General features: G+C 50.0%; 1 non-coding gene across 1 annotated transcript; it reads right to left on the reverse strand.

Annotated features, from left to right (window-relative positions):
- Positions 1–21,060: 21,060 nt before the first annotated feature.
- LOC125549653 lies at positions 21,061–21,163 on the reverse strand. The gene has a single exon (XR_007301428.1). It is a non-coding gene; the product is annotated as a small nucleolar RNA Z103 (small nucleolar RNA).

The raw sequence follows: 21,163 nt of genomic DNA on the forward strand, positions 1-21,163 counted from the left end.
ACCATCTTTGATTAACGAGCTAGTCAAGTAGAGGCATACTAGTGACACTCTGTTTGTCTATGTATTCACACATGTATTATGTTTCTGGTTAATACAATTCTAGCATGAATAATAAACCTTTATCATGATATAAGGAAATAAATAATAACTTTATTATTGCCTCTAGGGCATATTTCCTTCAGTTGCTTCTAGTAGTTCTCTTGATTCCACTAATGATTCTCTTAGCCAAGTTACACTTGAGCAAGAAAATAGCTTATTGAAGGGAATTATAGAGAAAGGTGTTTACAAGAGCCTTGCTGGAAGTAAGCAATTCGAGGAAATTGTATGCAAGCAAGGAAGGCACCGGAAGAATCAAGGTGTTGGTTTTGAACGAAAGCTCAATGCCAATGGAGTTGAGTGGTAAGAAGATCAATACCCAAGACGAAGTTTGTTCCTCAACAAGAGAAGTATGATCCTACTTCTTTCAAAGGGACACAAGCTCAACATGATCTTCCACCACAAGACCACAAGCAAAAAGGAAAGGACAAGCTTCAAGAGGAAATTGATGCATTTGAAGAAGCTCCTAAGGCCTTGGTCAAGTGGGTTCCCAAGACTACTTCAAGTTCCACTTCATCAAGTACAACTACAACACCGAGGATTCCCATCAAGATGGTGTGGATCCCGAAGAAGAAGAACTAGAGAGTTCTTGAGGGTGACTCCGCCAACATACTTCACTCTTATCATCTTGGCAAGAACAAGTGCAATCAAATTCCACATCTTGCACTAGTTCAAGGAGTCACAAACCCTCTTGTTGGTAAGACAAGGGACAAGGTAACCTAAAATCTTTCATAGACATCATCTTGTGTGTGCATCACTTTATGTCTATGGATATCCTTGTTTATTCCTTGTGGGACTAACCCGTGTAGGTATTGAAAGTTCAACTCACTCCAATGGATAGCTTCAAATGATCTACATCAACATTGAGCATCCACATCTTCAACATCTACATGAAGTCATCATCGACAAAACCTAAGGTTAGTTCATCCCTCTTAGGGGGGATCTCACATCTAGGGGGAGCTTTACTCTAAGAATTGAGCTAAAGCAACTCTAATGGTGTGAACACAACAATGCTTTATGTAAAAGTGGTAACCCCACTTGTGCTTAAACGATGAGTATGACCTATGATCAAATGTTCTCATTTGACTCCTAAGTCAATATACTCATATATAGATGAGCTAGTCATCGCAAATTGTTTGATAGATGCTAGAATTGGTTGTGCATGCTTTGCCACATATTTCAATTGCCATTTTATTGTGTGAGCATGTTGATTGCATATTTTACTCATTCGAGGACATCCACTTGTTGTTTTGATTGATTGGTTTTCTTTTCTTTTGCCAAGTGGATGGATAAGAATGCCTAAGAACCCTCTCTAGCTATCTATGCTTTTCTCGTCTCAAACTCTATTCATGCTACATCACAAAATTTGATCAAGTCAGATTCGAACCACTCTATGTGAGGAGCACTCGGAGTCCCCGATTCATCATAGACTTAAACTTCCAAAACTTCTTTGTGCGTTTCGGTCTGACCGATTCATCCATTTCGGTCATACCGAGATCACTAAGTCGATCTAGGTTTTCAATCTCGGTGCAACCGATTTGAACCTTTCGGTCACACCGAGTTTCAGTAACTGATTACAGTTATGAATCTCGGTGCCACCGAGTTGTTCCACTCGGTCACACTGACAGGGTCGGGCTATATATACCCGCGGGTCAAATTTTGGAAAACTTTCTGAACCTCCTCGACCCGTGCTTAGCCCGCTCTGCCTCCAGGGTCTCCGGATCGTCTTCCTCGTCGCCAGCCGCCTCCTGCCGCTGGTCTCCGCCGCCGTCAACGGGAATCATCCCCGCCGTTGCCGCCGTAGCGAGTTCATCGCCGAACTAGGGTATGAACTCGATCACTGTGCTATCCCTATCTGATTCCTAGCACATTGTGTTCGCCATGTATCTTGCCACGATTGAGATCATTCTTATCCAGTCAAAACACTCCGTAGTTTAGTCGTGAATTGAAAATTTAGGGTTAGGTTTCCGCCGAAACCATGTCAGACCCACCGAGTTGTGGAACTTGGTACCACCGATTCGGCTCAGGCCATTGCACATGTAATTTTCGATCTGACCGAGAATTGCAAATCGGTGTGACCGAGTTCAGGACTTTGTGAAACCCTAGCAGTCTCGGTGCCACCGAACTGTGACTCGATCTGACCGAGTTCACTAGTTTAGGTTCCAACAGCTGCTTCGATATCACCGAGTTTACAAATCGGTTGATCCGAAATGCTTTCTGTGGAAAACTAAAACTAAGTTTTTGACTCATTCTTTTGCAAAAACCTCTGCATTTTGTGATGCTCATCCACTCTATCTCATCTATGTCTATTCACAGGGTCTGCTGTCAGTGTTTGTAATATGTCTGATCAGAGTGACAGCCAGAACAAGTCAGAGGAGCAGGTTCACCTGAGTGAGGGCACTAGTCCCTCTAGCAGTTCAGATGATGGTAGCAGGAGCACCCCAAGCAACTTACCTAAAGCTACCACCAGGGCCAGAAAGAAGACCTCTGAATCTGAGGATGAAGACTATGTGGCAGTTGAGGATGAGGCCACTTCCAAGAAGAAAGTGGTTAAGAAGGAATATAGCACTGCTGCTGCCACCAAGCCAGGCATGAAGCAAAAGGTTCCTGCAAAGAGAATTCCAATGTCTAAGGCCAGAGCATCTACTCAAGTCCCTTTGGGATCTGAACCCAAAGAGGCTGCTGCTGAAGGGAAGAAGAGGAAGGAGAGGATCAAAAAGACCACTGCTAGAGTGCTTGGGAGATCCTCAATCATGAGAGATTCTGAAGAGGAAGATGAAGAGGAAGAAGAGGTTGCTGCACCAGCACCCAAGGCACAAAAGCTAATGGGTGATGCTATAAAGTCAGGGGCTGCAACATCAAAGCCCAAAGAAGCACCCAAAGCAGCCTCCATGCCCAAGAGTGCACCTAAGAGGAATACCAGGAGTATACCAGCTGCTGAGAAGAACAAGGCCCCAGTGCCTGAAGTCGCTGCTGATGAAGATGATGAAGGACAAGTCCTGAGAAAGCTCAAACCCAAGATTCCAGACCACAATGATGCTCATCATGTGGCTGAGAACATGAAGACCAGGAGAGACTCAGGGTTGAGGCTATGGAGAGAGTCAGATCCATATGCCACCAGGAGAAGGACTGCTGTTGATTATAGGTTCCACACAAAGGAACAACAGGAGTTCTATGAGACAGTGTTGCTTGACAAGAAGCCCATAGTGTGTGACATGAGATGGGTCGACTGGGACTACATCAAGGAGAATGAGGATCACTATCCAGGTGTACATGATAGTTTCAAGGCTTGTGGAGTCGATGAGTTTGTGGCTCAGAAGCTCACAAAATGGAATGATGAGCTCATCATGCAGTTCTACTCCACATCTCATTTCTACCCAGATGGAAGGATTGTCTGGATGTCTGAAGGTACGAGGTACCAGTCCACGGTTGCTGAATGGGCGAATTTGATCAATGCCCCAAAAGAGAGTGAAGATGACTTGGATGTCTATGCCAACAGGAAGAAGGATCACAACACAATGGCACACATGTACAAGGAGATCCCAGATGCTGCTTGAGGGAGTCCTGGATTAGGGGGTGTTTGGGTAGCCGGACTATACCTTCAGCCAGACTCCTGGACTGTGAAGATACAAGATTGAAGACTCTGTCCCGTGTGCGGATGGGGCTTTCCTTGGCATGGAAGGCAAGCTTGGCGATGCGGATATTCAAGATCTCCTACCATTGTAACCGACTCTATGTAACCCTAACCCTATCCAGTGTCTATATAAACCGGAGGGTTGTAGTCCGTAGGACATCAACTCCATATACAACAATCATACCATAGGCTAGCTTCTAGGGTTTAGCCTCCTTGATCTCGTGGTAGATCTACTCTTGTACTACCCATATCATCAATATTAATCAAGCAGGACGTAGGGTTTTACCTCCATCAAGAGGGCCCGAACCTGGGAAAAACATCGTGTTCCCTGTCTCCTGTTACCATCCGGCCTAGACGCACAGTTCGGGACCCCCTACCCGAGATCCGCCGGTTTTGACACCGACATTGGTGCTTTCATTGAGAGTTCCTTTGTGTCGTCGCCTTTAGGCCCGATGGCTCCTTTGATCATCAACAACGATGCAGTCCAGGGTGAGACTTTTCTCCCTGGACAGATCTTCGTCTTCGGCGGCTTCGCTCTATGGGCCAATTCGCTTGGCCACCTGGAGTAGATCAAAAGCTACGCCCCTGGCCATCAAGTCAGGTTTGGAAGCTTAAACTACACGGCTGACATCTGCGGAGACTTGATCTTCGACGGGTTCGAGCCACGGCCAAGCGCGCCGCACTATCTCGAGGGGCATGATCTAGCTCTGCCTCCGGACAGTGTCCTGGAGGCCACACACGCATCGGTTCCGACCCCTAACTCGGAGCCTATTGCGCCAATCGAGGATGAGCGGTTGGACGTCACCTCGGGGGCTTCGATCTCAAAGGCGATTGAGCCGAACACTAGCCCCGCACTCTGCATGATCCGTGACTCCGAGGATCCGGACTCCTTTCCGAACTCCGAACCCCCCGCGCCCCTGCCGATCGAATCCGATTGGGCGCTAATAATGGAGTTCACCGCCGCAGACATCTTTCAGCACTCGCCTTTTGGCGACATCCTGAATTCTCTTAAGTCTCTCTCTTTATCAGGAGAGCCCTGGCCGGATTACGGTCGGCGAGGGTGGGATACAGACGATGAAGAAATTCAAAGCCCACCCACCACCCACTTCATAGCCACTGTCGACGATTTAACCGACATGCTTGACTTCGGCTCCAAAGACATCGACGGTATGGACGACGATGTAGGAGACGAACAGGAACAAGCACCTATTGGGCGCTGGAAGGACACCTCGTCATATGACATATATATGGTGGATACTCCAAAAGATGGATATGGCGATGGAACAGTGGGGGATGACACCTCCAAGAAACAGCCAAAGCGCCGGCACCAGCGGCGCCGCTCTAAATCCCGCCAAAGCAAAAACGGTGATTCCGGCACAGGAGATAATACTACCCTGGATAGCGCCGAAGAACACCCACCTCAGCAAGATTCGGCACAGGAATATGGAGAAGCCAGCCCTCATGAGAGAGCGGCAGACCGAGAGGTCGAGGATGATAACTATACGCCTCCCTCCGAAGACGAGGCAAGCCTCGATGACGACGAATTCGTCATACCATCAGACCCCGCCGAACAAGAGCGTTTTAAATGCAGGCTTTTAGCCAGGGCAAGCAGCCTCAAGAAAAAGCAGCAACAGCTTAGAGCTGCCCAAGATTTGCTAGCTGACAGATGGACTGAAGTCCTTGTGGCCGAAGAGTATGAACTCGAACGCCCCTCCAAGTGTTACCCAAAGCGCAGGCCGCTACCCCGATCAGAGGAGGAAGCACCTACATCACCAGCGCATGACATGGCAGACCGGCCACCTCGCGGCCGCGACAGAGAGGCTTCTCGGCCCTCCCCCCAAGCCATGCCCCAACGCCGCTCAACTAAGGCACGGGAAAATGCGCCAGACCTGCGAGACGTACTGGAGGATAAGGCAAAACAAACAAGATCGATCTACGGATCGGGCAGGCGCCCTACGGCACGTGACGATGATCTTCACTCCGGATACAACAAATCCGGCCGGGCCGAACACAACAGACATAGCTTTTCCGAGCTGCATCGTGATATAGCCCAGTACAGAGGCGCCGCACACCCGCTATGCTTCACGAATGAAGTAATGGATCATAAAATCCTAGAGGGTTTCAAACCCGTAAACATCGAATCATACGATGGCACAACAGATCCGGCGGTATGGATCGAGGATTATCTCCTTCACATCCACATGGCACGCGGCGATGATCTACACACCATCAAATACCTCCCGCTCAAACTTAAAGGACCGGCCCGGCATTGGCTTAACAGCTTTCCAGCAGACTCAATCGGTTCTTGGGAGGACCTGGAAGCCGCATTCCTCGACAACTTCCAGGGCACTTACGTGCAACCACCAGATGCCGACGACTTAAGCCACATAATTCAGCAGTCAGAGGAATCGGCCAGACAATTCTGGACACGGTTCCTAACAAAGAAAAACCAGATAGTCGACTGTCCGGACGCAGAGGCCCTAGCAGCCTTCAAGCATAACATCCGCGACGAATGGCTTGCCCGGCTCCTGGGACAGGAAAAGCCGAAATCTATGGCAGCCCTCACGACACTCATGACCCGCTTTTTCGTGGGAGAAGACAGCTGGTTAGCTCGCAGTAACAACTTATCAAAGAACCCTGGTAATTCGGATACCAAGGACAAAAGTGGCAGGACACATGGAAATAAGCAAAAACGCCGCGTTAGCAGTGCCAGCAATGAAGACACCGCAGTCAATGCCGGATTCAAAGGCTATAAATCCGGTCAGCGGAAAAAGCCATTCAAAAAGAATACTCAGAGCCCGTCCAGTTTGGACCGAATACTCGACCGCTTGTGCCAGATACATGGCACCCCCGAAAGGCCAGCCAATCACACTAACAGAGATTGTTGGGTGTTCAAGCAGGCAGGCAAGTTAAGAGCCGAAAACAAAGACAAGGGGCTGCACAACGACAACGAGGAGGAGACCAAGCCACCGGACAACAATGGACAGAAGGGCTTTTCCCCACAAGTGCGGACGGTGAACATGATATACGCAACCCACATTCCCAAGCGGGAGCGGAAGCGTGCGCTACGGGACGTATACGCGATGGAGCCAGTCGCCCCAAAGTTCAACCCATGGTCCTCCTACCCGATCACTTTTGATCGAAGGGACCATCCCACTAGCATCCGTCATGGCGGCTTCGCCGCATTGGTTCTTGACCCAATCATCGACGGATTTCATCTCATAGGAGTCCTCATGGACGGCGGCAGTAGCCTGAACCTGCTTTATCAGGACACAGTGCGGAAAATGGGCATAGATCCCTCAAGGATTAAGCCCACAAAAACGACCTTTAAAGGCGTTATACCAGGTGTAGAAGCCAACTGTACAGGCTCAGTAACACTTGACGTGGTCTTCGGATCCCCGGACAATTTCCGAAGCGAAGAGTTAATCTTCGATATAGTCCCGTTTCGCAGTGGCTATCACGCCCTGCTCGGACGAACCGCATTCGCAAAGTTCAATGCGGTGCCGCACTATGCATATCTCAAGCTCAAGATGCCAGGCCCTCGAGGAGTAATCACGGTCAACGGAAACACCGAACGCTCCCTCCGTACGGAGGAGCACACGGCGGCTCTCGCAGCGGAGGTACAAAGTAGCCTTCTCAGGCAATTCTCCAGTCCGGCCGTTAAAAAGCCAGACACTGCCAAGCGCGCCCGGAGTAACCCACAGCAGGACCGCCTGGCACACTCTGAGCAAGCGTAGCAATGTGGCCACAACCCCAGCTCTCGCGACATAGCGAAACCAGTACCTCGCGTACATAACTATGCCCTTGAAATACCATGGGCACAGGGGAAGGGGCACAATAGCGGCATGCCCAAAATATGGCTTAAAACGTACTAGGGGCTGCCAGATTTTTTTAATTTTTTCTTACTTTCAGGACTCCATACTTCGGACGACCTGTTCGGCAATTCGACTGCCGCACAAACGATGCAAGATCCAGGAAGGCAAACAAGCCATGCCGCATTATGAAACTCCCGGGTGGTCTCTGTTACGAGCGGTATACCTGCTTTAATAATTCCGCGGCCTACCCCTGGTCAGGACATACTAAATAGTCCAATATCTTTTGCTTACCGCACTATTTGTATCGTTCGGCTTTGATAAATAGCCTCTCTATAAAACAATGCATAGCTTTCTGTCTATTTTTTGCATTATCTTCTTTTCACATATATGTTTATTAAATGACATGATTGCACCCGTACACCATGGTACGGCAAACACGCCAGGGGCTTCAGTACCCCTCATAATGGTGTGAGAAGTCTGTACACTTTCACAAGTGCGGCACCCCGAACTTATAGCACTATATGCATCGGCTCCGAATCATGATTTGGGTCAATAGTTGGGTTTGTCCGGCTCCTATGTTTTGGTGCCTTACGTTCCGCTATATCGGCTAAGCTAGCACTAGGAGAACCACTGCGATTGTGCCCCGGTTCAGCTGGGTTAAGCACCTCAGTGGAGAAAGCTAAAACTGACTGTCATGATGTGGCGAGAGACCGGTCGCTGTTCGAGAGGTTTTTCGAGTGCCTAAAGGCTTATGCCGCTTCGAGCGAGGAGCTGGCTTTGTCCGGCCAAGGCGTGGATAGCACCCCGAACTCGGTCTTCCGAACTAGGGGCTTCGCCGAAATTTAAAATTATAGAGTTCTATGGCTAAGTGAGAGTGTTCAAGCATTATAGTCCGATTGCCTGGTTCGTTGTGCTGAGCGCCTCCCTCGAAGGACCCAACTATGGGAAAAAGAGCGCTCAGGTTTATCCCGAACACCCCAGCACTAGTGGCATGGGGGCAGAAGCCGACGACTGGCCATCTCTCAATTTTTGATAAACGGCCGCACATAAAGTAATATTTTAAATTCAATAAGCATTGCTTAGCGCATATGAACAAGTTTTCAGTGCACAGGATAAACACGAGCGAGTTCATTCAACAATCACATCCTTGGTACATTCATCCGCCACAAGGCGGGCACCTGCAAGAACATCCTTGTAGTAGTTCTCGGGCTTGCGATGCTCCTTCCCCGGCGGCGGCCCGTCCTTCACAAGCTTCTCACCGTCCAGCTTACCCCAGTGCACCTTTGCACGGGCAAGGGCTCGACGGGCACCTTCAATGCAGATGGAGCGCTTGATGACCTCGAGCCTCGGACAGGCCTCCACCAGCCGCCGCACAAGCCCGAAATAGCTCCCAGGTAGGGCCTCTCCGGGCCACAGCCGAACTATGAAGCCCTTCATGGCCTGTTCAGCCGCCTTGTGGAGCTCGACCAGCTGTTTCAGTTGGTCGCTCAAGGGCACAGGGTGTCCGGCCTCAGAATACTGAGACCAGAACACCTTCTCCGTCGATCTACCCTCTTCAGCTCGGAAGAATGCGGCGGCGTCAGATACGCTGCGGGGAAGATCTGCGAATGCCCCTGGAGAGCTCGGGAGTCGGGTAAGTAACAAGTAGTTCACTTTTATATTTCTGCTTTGCATAAAGAATGCCTTACCCGCTTCTATCTTCCTCATCTCCTCCAACTCTTGGAGGGCCTTTTGGGCTTCGGCCTTGGCAGACTTGGCAGCCTCTAGGGCCGTCGCAAGCTCGGATGCTTGCGCCTTCGACTCAAGCTCCAAACTCTCATGTTTTTTCATGAGAGCCTGAAGCTCTTGCTGCACCTCGCCGACCTGAGCCCCAAGTCTGTCTCGCTCGGTGCGCTCCGCGGCCGTTTCCTCTTCGGCCTCAGACAGCGCCTGCTTAAGGGTCGCCACCTCAGTCGTGGCCCCTACAATAAGCAGTACAATCCTGTTATTCTTTTTGCAATCAAGCCTTTTTATAGGCACTTTTTCTGTAAGGTATTTCTTACCTTCTTTCTCCTCGAGCCGCCGCTTGGCAAGACCGAGCTCTTGCTCGGTCCACTCAAGGTCCTCCTTCAGGACGCCCACCTCTGCAGTCAGTGCGGCGGTGGATAGTAGCGAAGCCTGCATACGCATATTGACTCTTTTTTTAGACTCCTGCGAAATTTAATAGATCCTCTATTCGGCTTTTCTTTCCGAATGCCAAACAAAGCATCAGGGGCTACTATCTATGCGGTAATATTTTTACTTATCTCGAAGTCTGTTAGAAGGCTAGCGCAAGCTTCAGTCAGTCCGCTCTTGGCGGACTGAACCTTCTGGATCATCGTACTCATAATAGTACGGTGCCCCTCGTCGATGGAGGCGTCGTCAAGCACCTCCAGCAGATTTTCCGGCACCTCCGGTTGGACGGAGGCCGCCGGCTCAGAAGGCTTGCTCCTCTTGGAAGGAGTTCGCCTACCGCGGTCCGGAACTGTGGAAGATTCCGGCGCGGTGTCCGGCGCAAAGCCGAACTTGGAGCCCTGGGGAGCCTTATCCCCTTCACTCCTGGAGTCCGGGAGGTTGCCTTGCGGCTCCTCCGGGACCACCTCCTCCTGCCCCAGGGCTTGTCGCGATGCCACTTCGGCGTCGTCCGCAGTGCGGGGGGAGACAGCGGGCGGAACTGAGTTCACGTCCGATGAGTCTAGGGAGCTGCCCGACGATTCGTCGAATTCGGCCCGGGGCGGACTGCATAATTACATTCGACATTAGGGAAAGCTGCGCAACGAAGGAACATCATGAGTTACTCTGATATCCGAACTTACGATTTCGCCGGAGGCTTGGCCCTGTTTGGCCATTCCTCTTTGCCCTCTTCGGCGTCGGGGGCATAGTTCGGCGGAGGGGTCTTCCTTTTCCTAGACCCCTCGGCCTCCCCCGTTGGGGCGGCCTTCCTCTTCTCTCCTCCCTCCGCTGGGGGGGAGAGTTTTCTTCTTCCTCCTCGTTTTCACGGGAGGAGGGCATCTCGGACTCGTCAGATGACGAGTCCGACACCACCACGTTGCGGGCAATCTTTCGAGTCCCCATGGTCTTCTTCTTCTTGGCCTTCTTCTCCGGCACCACATAAGGCGCCGGAGCCAGCAGCTTCACTAGTAGAGCTGGGGCTGGGTCTTCGGGCAGCGGAGCCGGACAGTTAATCGGTCCGGATATCGCCCGCCAAGCCTGTCAAAGGTAAGGGAGTTTAGATCCCGCATGGAGTCAAACTATGAAAAAAGCTTAATGTCCTTTAAAAGGTGTAGATGTCCTACCTCGCTAGCGTGACACTGCGAGCTCTATCCGCGGTCCTCGGAAGCAAATGCGGGAGCCTCGGCGCCCTTGAATAGCATCTTCCAGGCGTCTTCGTACGTCGTGTCGAAGAGCCTGCAGAGGGTTTGATGCTGCGCCGGGTCGAACTCCCACAGATTGAAATCCCATTGTTGGCACGGGAGAATCCGGCGGACGAGCATAACCTGGATTACATTAACAAGCCGGATTGGCTTGTTCACCAGGGACTGGATGCAGGTTTGCAATCCGGTCACCTCTTTTTCGTCACCCCACGACAGGCCCGTCTCTTTCCAGGACATAAGCCGCGTGGGGAGTCCGGATCGGAACTCGGGGGCTGCGGTCCATTTCGGATCGCGCGACTCGGTGATGTAAAACCACCCGGATTGCCATCGCTTTAGGGTCTCCACAAAAGAGCCCTCGAACCATAGGACGTTGGCCATCTTGCCCGCCATGGCGCCTCCGCACTCCGCCTGGCTGCCATGCACCACCTTGGGCTTGACGTTGAAGGTCTTGAGCCAGAGGCCGAAATGAGGGCGGACGCGGAGAAAAGCCTCGCACACGATGATAAACGCCGAGATATTGAGGTTGAAGTTCGGGGCCAGATCGTGGAAATCCAGGCCGTAGTAGAACATGAGCCCCCGGACAAATGGGTGGAGTGGAAAACCCAGTCCGCGGAGGAAGTGGGGGAGAAATACTACCCTCTCATGGGGCCTTGGGGTGGGGAGAAGCTGCCCCTTTTCGGGAAGCCGGTGCGCGATGTCGTTGGACAGGTATCCGGCCTTCGTTAGCTTCTAGACTTGGCCCTCCGTGGCGGAGGAGACCATCCACTTGCCTCCCGCTCCGGACATTGCTGGAGAAGGTTGAGGTGAGAAGTGCGGGCTTGGGCGCTGGAGCTCGAGTGCGCAGGAGATGGATAGGCAAAGGAGGAAGAAGGCGTAGGTAAAAAGGTGGATCCTTATCCCCTTATATGGGCGGATGCGGCTGTGCGTCCCCGCCTGCCTAGTAAAACTCGCTTGCCTCCCAAGCGCCGTGATAAGTGGCGCGGTTGGGTTACCCACATCCGTATTGATGAGAATCCCGCAAAAAGGGGGTACACGATCTCTGCTTTGACAAGACGTGCCAAGGAAACCGCCTCGCAAAACACGCTGAGGTGGAAAAGTAAAAATGATTCGAGTAAAGGACTTGGCCGTAGTGTGATGACGCACTGCGGAATACGTCAGCAGATTTGATTTGTGTTAATATTATTCTCCCTATGGCAATATGTGGAAGCTTATTTTGCAGAGCCGGACACTACTCTTGGTGTTTACAATCTTCTATGAAGGACTTGGAGGAGGAACCCGCCTTGCAATGCCGAAGACAATTTGCGCGCCGGACTCGTCGTCATTGAAGCCTGGTTCAGGGGCTACTGAGGGAGTCCTGGATTAGGGGGTGTTCGGGTAGCCGGACTATACCTTCAGCCGGACTCCTGGACTGTGAAGATACAAGATTGAAGACTCTGTCCCGTGTCCGGATGGGACTTTCCATGGCGTGGAAGGCAAGCTTGGCGATGCGGATATTCAAGATCTCCTACCATTGTAACCGACTCTATGTAACCCTAACCCTATCCGGTGTCTATATAAACCGGAGGGTTGTAGTCCGTAGGACATCAACTCCATATACAACAATCATACCATAGGCTAGCTTCTAGGGTTTAGCCTCCTTGATCTCGTGGTAGATCTACTCTTGTACTACCCATATCATCAATATTAATCAAGCAGGACGTAGGGTTTTACCTCCATCAAGAGGGCCCAAACCTGGGTAAAACATCGTGTTCCCTGTCTCCTGTTACCATCCGGCCTAGATGCACAGTTCGGGACCCCCTACCCGAGATCCGCCGGTTTTGACACCGACACTGCTCTTGAGACACATAAGTTTGGATCTGTACATTACCTTCTGTCAGGCTTGCCAACCATCAACTGGATCCTCAGGCACACTCTCTTGCCAAAGTCAGGTGATCACAAGATGATCAGAGGCCATGCAATTAACTTGCTTCACATCTTTGATGTCCTACAGAAGTTCAAAGTCATGAGCCTAATAGTTGAAACTATCAAGAGGACAGCTGCAGATCAGAAGAGGAGTTGTGGGTGTGCCCCATAGATCCAGGAGCTAATCAACTCCAAGATGGGCACTGGTACATATCTGCTGGACAAGGAGCACATGCCTATCTATCCAGACTTCGAGGACAACATTGTGTTTATGAATGAGGATGAACCATCTTTTGTGCACGCACAAGCCAAGAAGGAGAAGACAAAAGCTAAAAAGGCTGCAAGGATGCCAACTACTGAAGAAGCATCTCAGTATCTCCTGAAGAGCAAGCAAGATCAGCTTGGCTACCTGATTGCATCCACTCTGAGGATTGAGAAGGGACTGGCCACCCTGACTCAAAACCAGGAGAGCTTGGAAAGAATCGTGGAGCAAAAATTCTATGACTTGGATGTGAAGGTAACTGAAATTCAGTCTGTTGTGGGGCAACTTCAAGATGATATGCTGGAGAGGAAGGGCAAGACAACCACTGATGCATTTTCCAGAGTGCCTAGAGCTCAGAGGTCTGCTGCAGTGCCTGTTCCAGACACCAGAGCCACGTCATCTGCACCAGCTACAGCTTCAGTGCCACCAGCTCCAGCACCTACTCCATCAGCTCCATCTACTTCGACTGAAGCCTTCGTTCTTGGAGTTATCCGGACACCACCACCTGAAGACCACGCTTGAGAGACGTTTTAGTTCTATGCATTTTCTATGAACTTTTTGGTAACTTGTTGCCAAAGGGGGAGAAACATGTATAGATCACAGGCTTCGAGAGAGAGCGTTGCTTTTTATTCTCTCTTGCTTTGATGGTTGAACTTTGTTTACTTTTGATTGCTTGAGATACTATGCTATTATCTGTGAGACATTGATGATCATGTGGTTGATCATAAGCTACACTTATGCTTGTTAGATGATATTATCTTACTTATCCTTATATGATCATTCACTTTGCTTGGTGATGAGTGCATGTATTAAATCTTTATTATTTTGAGCGCTCCACCAAGATGTATGTGACATGGAAGAGTAACCCATGATCCTAAGTCATTGTGCATTTGCAATCCAAAGCAAATCTTAAGATATGCACAAATTTAGGGGGAGCTCTTGCTTTTCACATACTTCTCAAAGCAACAATATCTTTCACTCCTATTATCATTTGTCGAAGCTTTGATCTATATGTTGTCATCAATTACCAAAAAGGGCGAGATTGAAAGTGCAACTATCCCTGGGTGGTTTTGGTAATTCCTAACAACATATAGCTCATTGAGCTAACATTATTCCAAGATTAATATTTCAGGAAAAGCTCAATGAATGGCATGGCATGGATGGGGAAAGTGGATCCCTCAAAATTCCAAGGACAAAAAGTTTGGCTCAAGCTTGAAGCTCAAGACTCTACATTTTATATTTTAGTGATCCAAGATCACATTGAGTCTATAGGAAAAGCCAATACTATCAAGGAGGGATGAGGTGTTGCTTAATGGCTTGCTTGCTCAAATGCTTAGTGATATGCTCCAAAATCCTCAACTACCTTCCCACATCCACACATGACCTAAACCAAAAGTCAAACTCGGCCCCACCGATTCTTTCTATCCGGCGCCACCGAGTTTCAAATGTCATAGCCACTGCCACAAACCCTAGGCAAATCGGTCTCACCGATAGGGATCTTGGTCACACCGAGATGGGATTGTAATCTCTCTGTTTCCCTTCGTAACATTTCGGTCTTACCGAGATGAGTGATCGGTCCCACCTAGATTGCAATGTAAACTCTCTGTTTCCCTTTTGTAACATTTCGGTCTCACCGAGATGAGCGAATCGGTCCCACCGAGTTTACCTGACCAACTCTCTGGTTAGCTTATTACCAAAATCGGTCCCACCGATTTTGTGTAATTGGTCACACCGAGATTACGTTATTCCCTAACCCTAACCATATCGGTCCTACCGAGTTGCATCTCAGTCCCACCGAAAATCCTAACGGTCACTAGGTTTGCTGAATCGGTCCGACCGAGTTTAACCATTCAGTCCCACCGAGTTTGGCAAATTGTGTGTAACGGTTAGATTTTGTGTGGAGGCTATATATACCCCTCCAGCCACTCTTCATTCGTGGAGAGAGCCATCAGAACATACTTACACTTCCAATACACATTTTATGAGAGAGAACCACCTACACTTGTGTTGAGGTCAAGATATTCCATTCCAACCATATGAATCTTGATCTCTAGCCTTCCCCAAGTTGCTTTCCACTCAAATCTTCTTTCCACCAAATCCAAATCCTGTGACATAGAGTTGAGTGTTGGGAAGACTATTATTTGAAGCACAAGAGCAAGGAGTTCATCATCAACACACCATTTATTACTTCTTGGAGAGTGGTGTCTCCTAGATAGGCTAGGTGTCACTTGGGAGCCTCTGACAAGATTGTGGAGTTGAACCAAGGAGTTTGTAAGGGCAAGGAGATCACCTACTTCGTGAAGATCTACCGCTAGTGAGGCAAGTCCTTCGTGGGCGACAGCCGTGATGGAATAGACAAGGTTGCTTCTTCGTGGACCCTTCGTGGGTGGAGCCCTCCGTGGACTCGCGCAACCGTTACCCTCCGTGGGTTGAAGTCTCCATCAACGTGGATGTACGATAGCACCACCTATCGGAACCACGACAAAAACATCCGTGTCTCCAATTGCGTTTGAATCCTCCAAACCCTTCCCTTTACATCCTTGCAAGTTGCATGCTTTACTTTCCGCTGCTCATATACTCTTTTGCATGCTTGCTTGAATTGTGTGGAGATTGCTTGACTTGTGCTAAGATAGCTAAAATCTGCCAAGAACTAAAATTGGGAAAAGGCTAGATTTTTATTTGGTCAAGTAGTCTAATCACCCCCCTCTAGACATACTTTCGATCCTACACAATGGCGAAACCGGCCACAATTGTGGCAGCTGTTGTCTTGTGCCGGCTTGGGCTTGCCAGCGGCGCCGTCCTTGGCGCCTCCGCGGGCGTCCCCTTCGGCACATCCTTGTACCCTGCCCGGGGGGCCTCTTCGCGTCTTACGCTTCTTGCCACGCTTGCGGCCGCCCGTCGTGGAAGAAGGCTCCCCCTTCTTCCTGTCACCGGGGCTGGCATCCCACGGCTCCCGAGTTAGGAGCAGCTTCCCGCTGGTGGTGATGGGCCCCGAGGAAGGCTGTGGCTCGTCGGTGTCGCCGACCTTGAGGCGACCTATCGCCTCCTCGGTTGTCATCGTGGAGAGGTCCAGTAAGGACTCGATCGACCGAGCTATCTGCTTGTACTTCTCAGGGATGCACCGAAAGAGCTTCTCGCCAGCTGTCTCCTCAGTGTAGGTGGCATCACCAAACTTCACCAACTTCTGCAGTAGAGTGCTGAGACGGAGAGCAAAGTCATCAATGTCCTCACCTGGCTTGAAAGCCAGGCTCTCCCACTCCTTACGAAGTGCCTGCAGAGTGGACTTGCGAGCACGGTCATTGCCGATGCGTGCCGCGGCGATGGCGTCCCAAGCTTCCTTGGCAGTCCGCTTGCTGGAAAGCGAGAACTGCATCTCGGGCGGGACTGCGGCGATGAGGGCGTCCAGCGCCCGTCGGTCCTCTTGGTGGTCGACGTTGCTGTCCTGGACTGCCTCCCACATGCGCCGCACCTGGAGCCTGACCTTCATGATCCCGGCCCACTCGACGTAGTTGGTTTTAGTGAGGGTAGGCCACCCAGCACTGGGAGCAACATCCCTGACCACAGTCCAGACCTCGAAGAGGCCGCGGTCTTGGTCATTGCAGCTGCCATCGCGGTGCGCACCTGCACCTGGAGCGCGGGCATGCTCGGCTGCCCACTGCGCCGTCCGCTCTTGCGCCACTTTGGCGCGGTCTGCGTCAGCGCCGTCGTCCGCAGGCGCGGAGCTGTTGGAGCTGCCGGAGCCGCCGCGGAGTGCTTTGGCATCCGCCGTAGCCTCACGTGTTGCGTCTACTGCTGCTGCTTCTAACTCCGCCCTGGCTGCCTCTACCTCCGCTTTGGCTGCTGCCAGCTCCGCTGCAGCCAGCCTTGACACCCTTGCTGCAGCAGCTGCTGCTGCTACAGCTGCTCACTCATGCTCCTCTGCCATGGCGCCCTCGGCCTCGTGCCGGCGCCGCATGCTCGAGGTGGCCGTGTGCTGAGAGCGACCTGCAGACATGGCTCGCTGCAGGGGGGCTGTTGCGTGAAGAGGAGGCTGTTGAAGACGAACTGCTGCTCGACAGTCCGGAGGGAGGAAAGTAACCAGAGGCAGACGGAGCAGCTGGTGCTACCGACTTGGGCTGCTCACACGAAATGCTCATGGTACAAGATAACGAGGCTCTGATACCACTTGTTAGACCTTTGAACCTGAGCATTGATAGTTGTGGATGACACTAGGAGAGTTTGAGACAATTTTCGTTGGTTTATTTCTCACACAATGCCATACCAACCTGAGGGGTTGGGGTTACATACTTATAGGCTGCTAGCCAGCCAAGCATATGCTGAGATGCTACTAAGATGCCAGTCTAAGATGCTATCCTAACTGCCAGTCCTTGATGGTCAGGAACTCTATCCTAACTGCCACAAGGACCATGTGTTGCAGCCCCACAAGGACCATGTGCTGCAGCCCCACAACGACCCTAGTACACAGACTTATCCAACAGATGTATCACAGGCTTTGTAGGTTTCTCTGCGTATTTGCGAGTCAGACTGTGTTATGTCTGGTGGCGCATTGCCCAACCATAACCTGTAATTTGGCAATGTACATATTCAGTCTACGAGTTCTACTACCAAAACAATATTCAGTCTAATAGTTGTACTAAAAGAATACTAAAAGTATGATGAATGTGCTTCTGACTGTCAAACAAAACACCACTAAGGATAGGATGCAATGGCCCAACTTACTTTCTGCTATGGACTTTATTTCTAACGGTTAGCAATAATGTACACAAATCCGGACAAAGTACTGTGCAGTGGAGTTGAACATACAGTGATAGACAAACAGCGGGGGGATTTGTGTTCACACCTTTTTGTCCACCCAGGTGCCTCTGGATATTGACTCTGTCAGTCGACTGAGCCGACCTCGTCGGTGATGCATCCCGACGACGGCGGTCTCCAACTCCTGTCAAAACATTCCCTTGGCCGCCGAGTAGTTGAGCGCGACCAGAACCCGTATTTGAGTCCGCAGGAACGGCAAAGCTTTCCCACGCCGTGAAGACTTCTGTCATTTCATTCCCATGGCCGCTGTGAAGACCCTGCCGCAGGGAAGGGAGATGGAGGAGGATGGGGAGGGAGGGCGCGACAGCTGGGCTAGGGTTTGGCTCGTGTCAACGAGACAACGAGGATGGGATTGGGTGTGGCGCTGGCGCGGATCTGGTTGCGGTCTGAGCTCGTAGGTGAGAGAATGGGAGGGGAGTGGGCGCCGGCAGTGGGGTATAGGGCGGAGGCCGGTGTTGGGGGAGAGGAGGAGACGGCTGTTTTTTCCTTTTTCTTTTTTTGATGATAAGGCGGCTGGGTTGGGGGAATCGAAAGAGGAGGAAGCTAGCGGCGGGCCGGCGGCTGGTTGGGTTTTTTCGTGGAGGGAGAAAAAACCAGTCAAAGAGGTGGTGGGAGAAGAGATAAAAAACGAGACAAAACTGACTGGTGGGAGAGGAGACGAAAAAAAACACGGGTACCGACCTACCAACTCCCCCTTTAGGAATAGAGAAAACAATCCCTAACAACATCAAACCCCGTCAACTTTTAAATTATCCCCGTGCCTACCAAGGATTCGGCTTCACAAAAGAATACGGTGTGTCCCATATCTCGGCGTGAAGGTGCTTAATTACTTGGAATGTACATACGATACAAGGTAACCCCTAAATAAAGTCTTGTTGTTTTCCGAATCCACCTACGAATATGCACACGGAACAGAAAATTACCTTTGATCTCTATAGTTCACTTAGGGCTGACAATAATGTGTTACACGACACATTTTCTTACATGAACTATAACACATGCCTTACATTGAAGAAAGATTTTCTTCCATGAACTATAACACATGCCGTACATTGAAGAAAGATGTGTTCTGCTAGGTCCTAGAGGAGACTCTCAAGAAGGGAGGATGACACAATTTCTTTTTCTTTTTCTATCTCAGCAATAAGCCTAGAACACAACCATACTCCACACTGTTCATGACCTTTCATAGAAAATTTATGAGGCAACCCAATACAAGGGAAGACACTGTATACATGACTAGCCTTTTCACAGATGGTCTCTGCATGATGGTGTCAAAGATGCTTGATTTCTTTGAATTGTTGAAAGAATCCAGTAGCTGTTTCCTCCTTTTATTTTCTTGTCGATGTTTCCTTAACGCTTCCCTGAGAGGCATTTTGTACAAGTGCGTATGGGTAGTCAGCCTGGTTCCGCCTAAATCATGCGCAAAGTAGAATAGCCCAGCCTGCAAGCGGCGCTCTTTGTATCTTTGAATGCTATGCCTGATAGATTGCATTGAGCTTTCGATGGCGAGGCGATGCTCTTCGTAAACTTCCCACGTAAGCATGCCATCTCTGACGAGTTCATCGTAGACCTTGAGCGCTGATCTAAAAAAGATGCGTTTGTACGATTCACGGTACAACGATGTGGTCCTGAGAATAAGGTGCCGGTTGACCATTGGGAAGGTACCGTTCTCCTCCTTTCGGCAAAGTCTAAAACTTTTTTTTGGCATCTTGAATTTTTTCTTTCCATGACTTTTGCTGCACAATATAAAACGAGACTCTTAATTAGCCTTGATGCTCAAAATATAGCGAAGGACGGGACTACCAAGATTTATTCGTGAAATTCATGCATGCTCCTCGGAAAAATATATTCATGTCAACCCATGTAAAAAGCTGAGGATCATACCTGACGTCTCCGCTGCTAGTCTCCTTCATCAATCCAGCCATAAGAGCAGATGCTCGAGAACGATCGATGTGTTTGCCGCCTGTCGATATACGTACTCAGCTGGGTCTTGGCAAGGTTTTTATATAGTACAACCAAAGCAAGGCCGATTGTGGTTATATATAAAAAGTCCAATCTGAACTCGTACCCGTCACAGCTACCAACCGTACAGGTGGATGAGTCCTTACCTGATTAGGCACATGAGGAGACGCAGAAAATAGTAAGTATTCCTTCGATGCGCCGTCGGACCAGCATAGACCCACCGACCTTTCCTTTATGCGTATAATCTGCTCGGTCTCACCGCAAAAAAAAAACCTGCTCGGTTTAGGGCATCTCAGAATAAATCATCAAACAAATGCCACCAAATATCCACAAACACATTCAAACATGGGTTCAAACGTATTCATGGACAGCCGGCCGGGTATAGGCCATCCAATGGTGATCATCAGATGTCTCAGTCACATCCGTTCAGTTTCTGAGTACTGAAAACAAAACGAGATAAAAAAAGGTGGAGTCAATCTTCTCTCAAAGTGTGGCGATTCCATTATTTGGATGTTCACCAAGGATGGATCGTACTCTGCTTCCTTAGCTTACAAGGTGTAGTTTGAGGGCCTAACTACGTTGGCAATGGTCCTATCAGTGTGGAAGGTGTGGGCTCCTCCGCGGTGCAAAATTTTCGCCTGGCTTGTTCTTCAAGATAGAATATGGACATCGGATCGCCTTGCTCAACGTGGGTGGCTCAACTGCGGGCTATGCCCTCTTTGCAAGCAAAGTCCGGAGACGGCAGCCCACTTACTTTTCCAATGTCGTTTCACCCTTCATGTGTGGAACGATATTCTTCACTGGCTTGGCATGAATCACATTCATACTACTACTTGGTCAGCGAGGGGCTCGGTGTGGGAATGGCGGAATGGAAATGTATATCTTCGTTCCAAATCCCCCAAGGCGCTTGCCTCACTCATAATGCTAATCTCCTAGGAAATTTGGACGGAGTGCAATGCTAGAGTTTTCCGCAACACGGCCGCACCTACGACGGTTGTCGTTAGTAAGATAAAAGAGGAGTTTTCGCTTTGGGCGTTGGCAGGCGCCAAGCATTTAAATATTGTAATGCCACGAGAGTAGATTTTATTTCTAGCCACTTCGTGGCCTATCTAAACCTCCTTCTTAATCAATGAAATGGCAAATCTTTTGCCTTATTTCAAAAAAAAGGTGGCAAAGATAATAAAGATGGATCTTTTTTTTTTTGTCGCTTGGAATCTCTCATAAAGGATTACATTTGAGCACACTATAATTATAGTCGATCAGCTGGGGAAAGGATCCTCACCTCCGT

Source organism: Triticum urartu, chromosome 3 (assembly GCF_003073215.2).
Source record: "Triticum urartu cultivar G1812 chromosome 3, Tu2.1, whole genome shotgun sequence".
Classification (NCBI taxonomy): domain Eukaryota; kingdom Viridiplantae; phylum Streptophyta; class Magnoliopsida; order Poales; family Poaceae; genus Triticum; species Triticum urartu.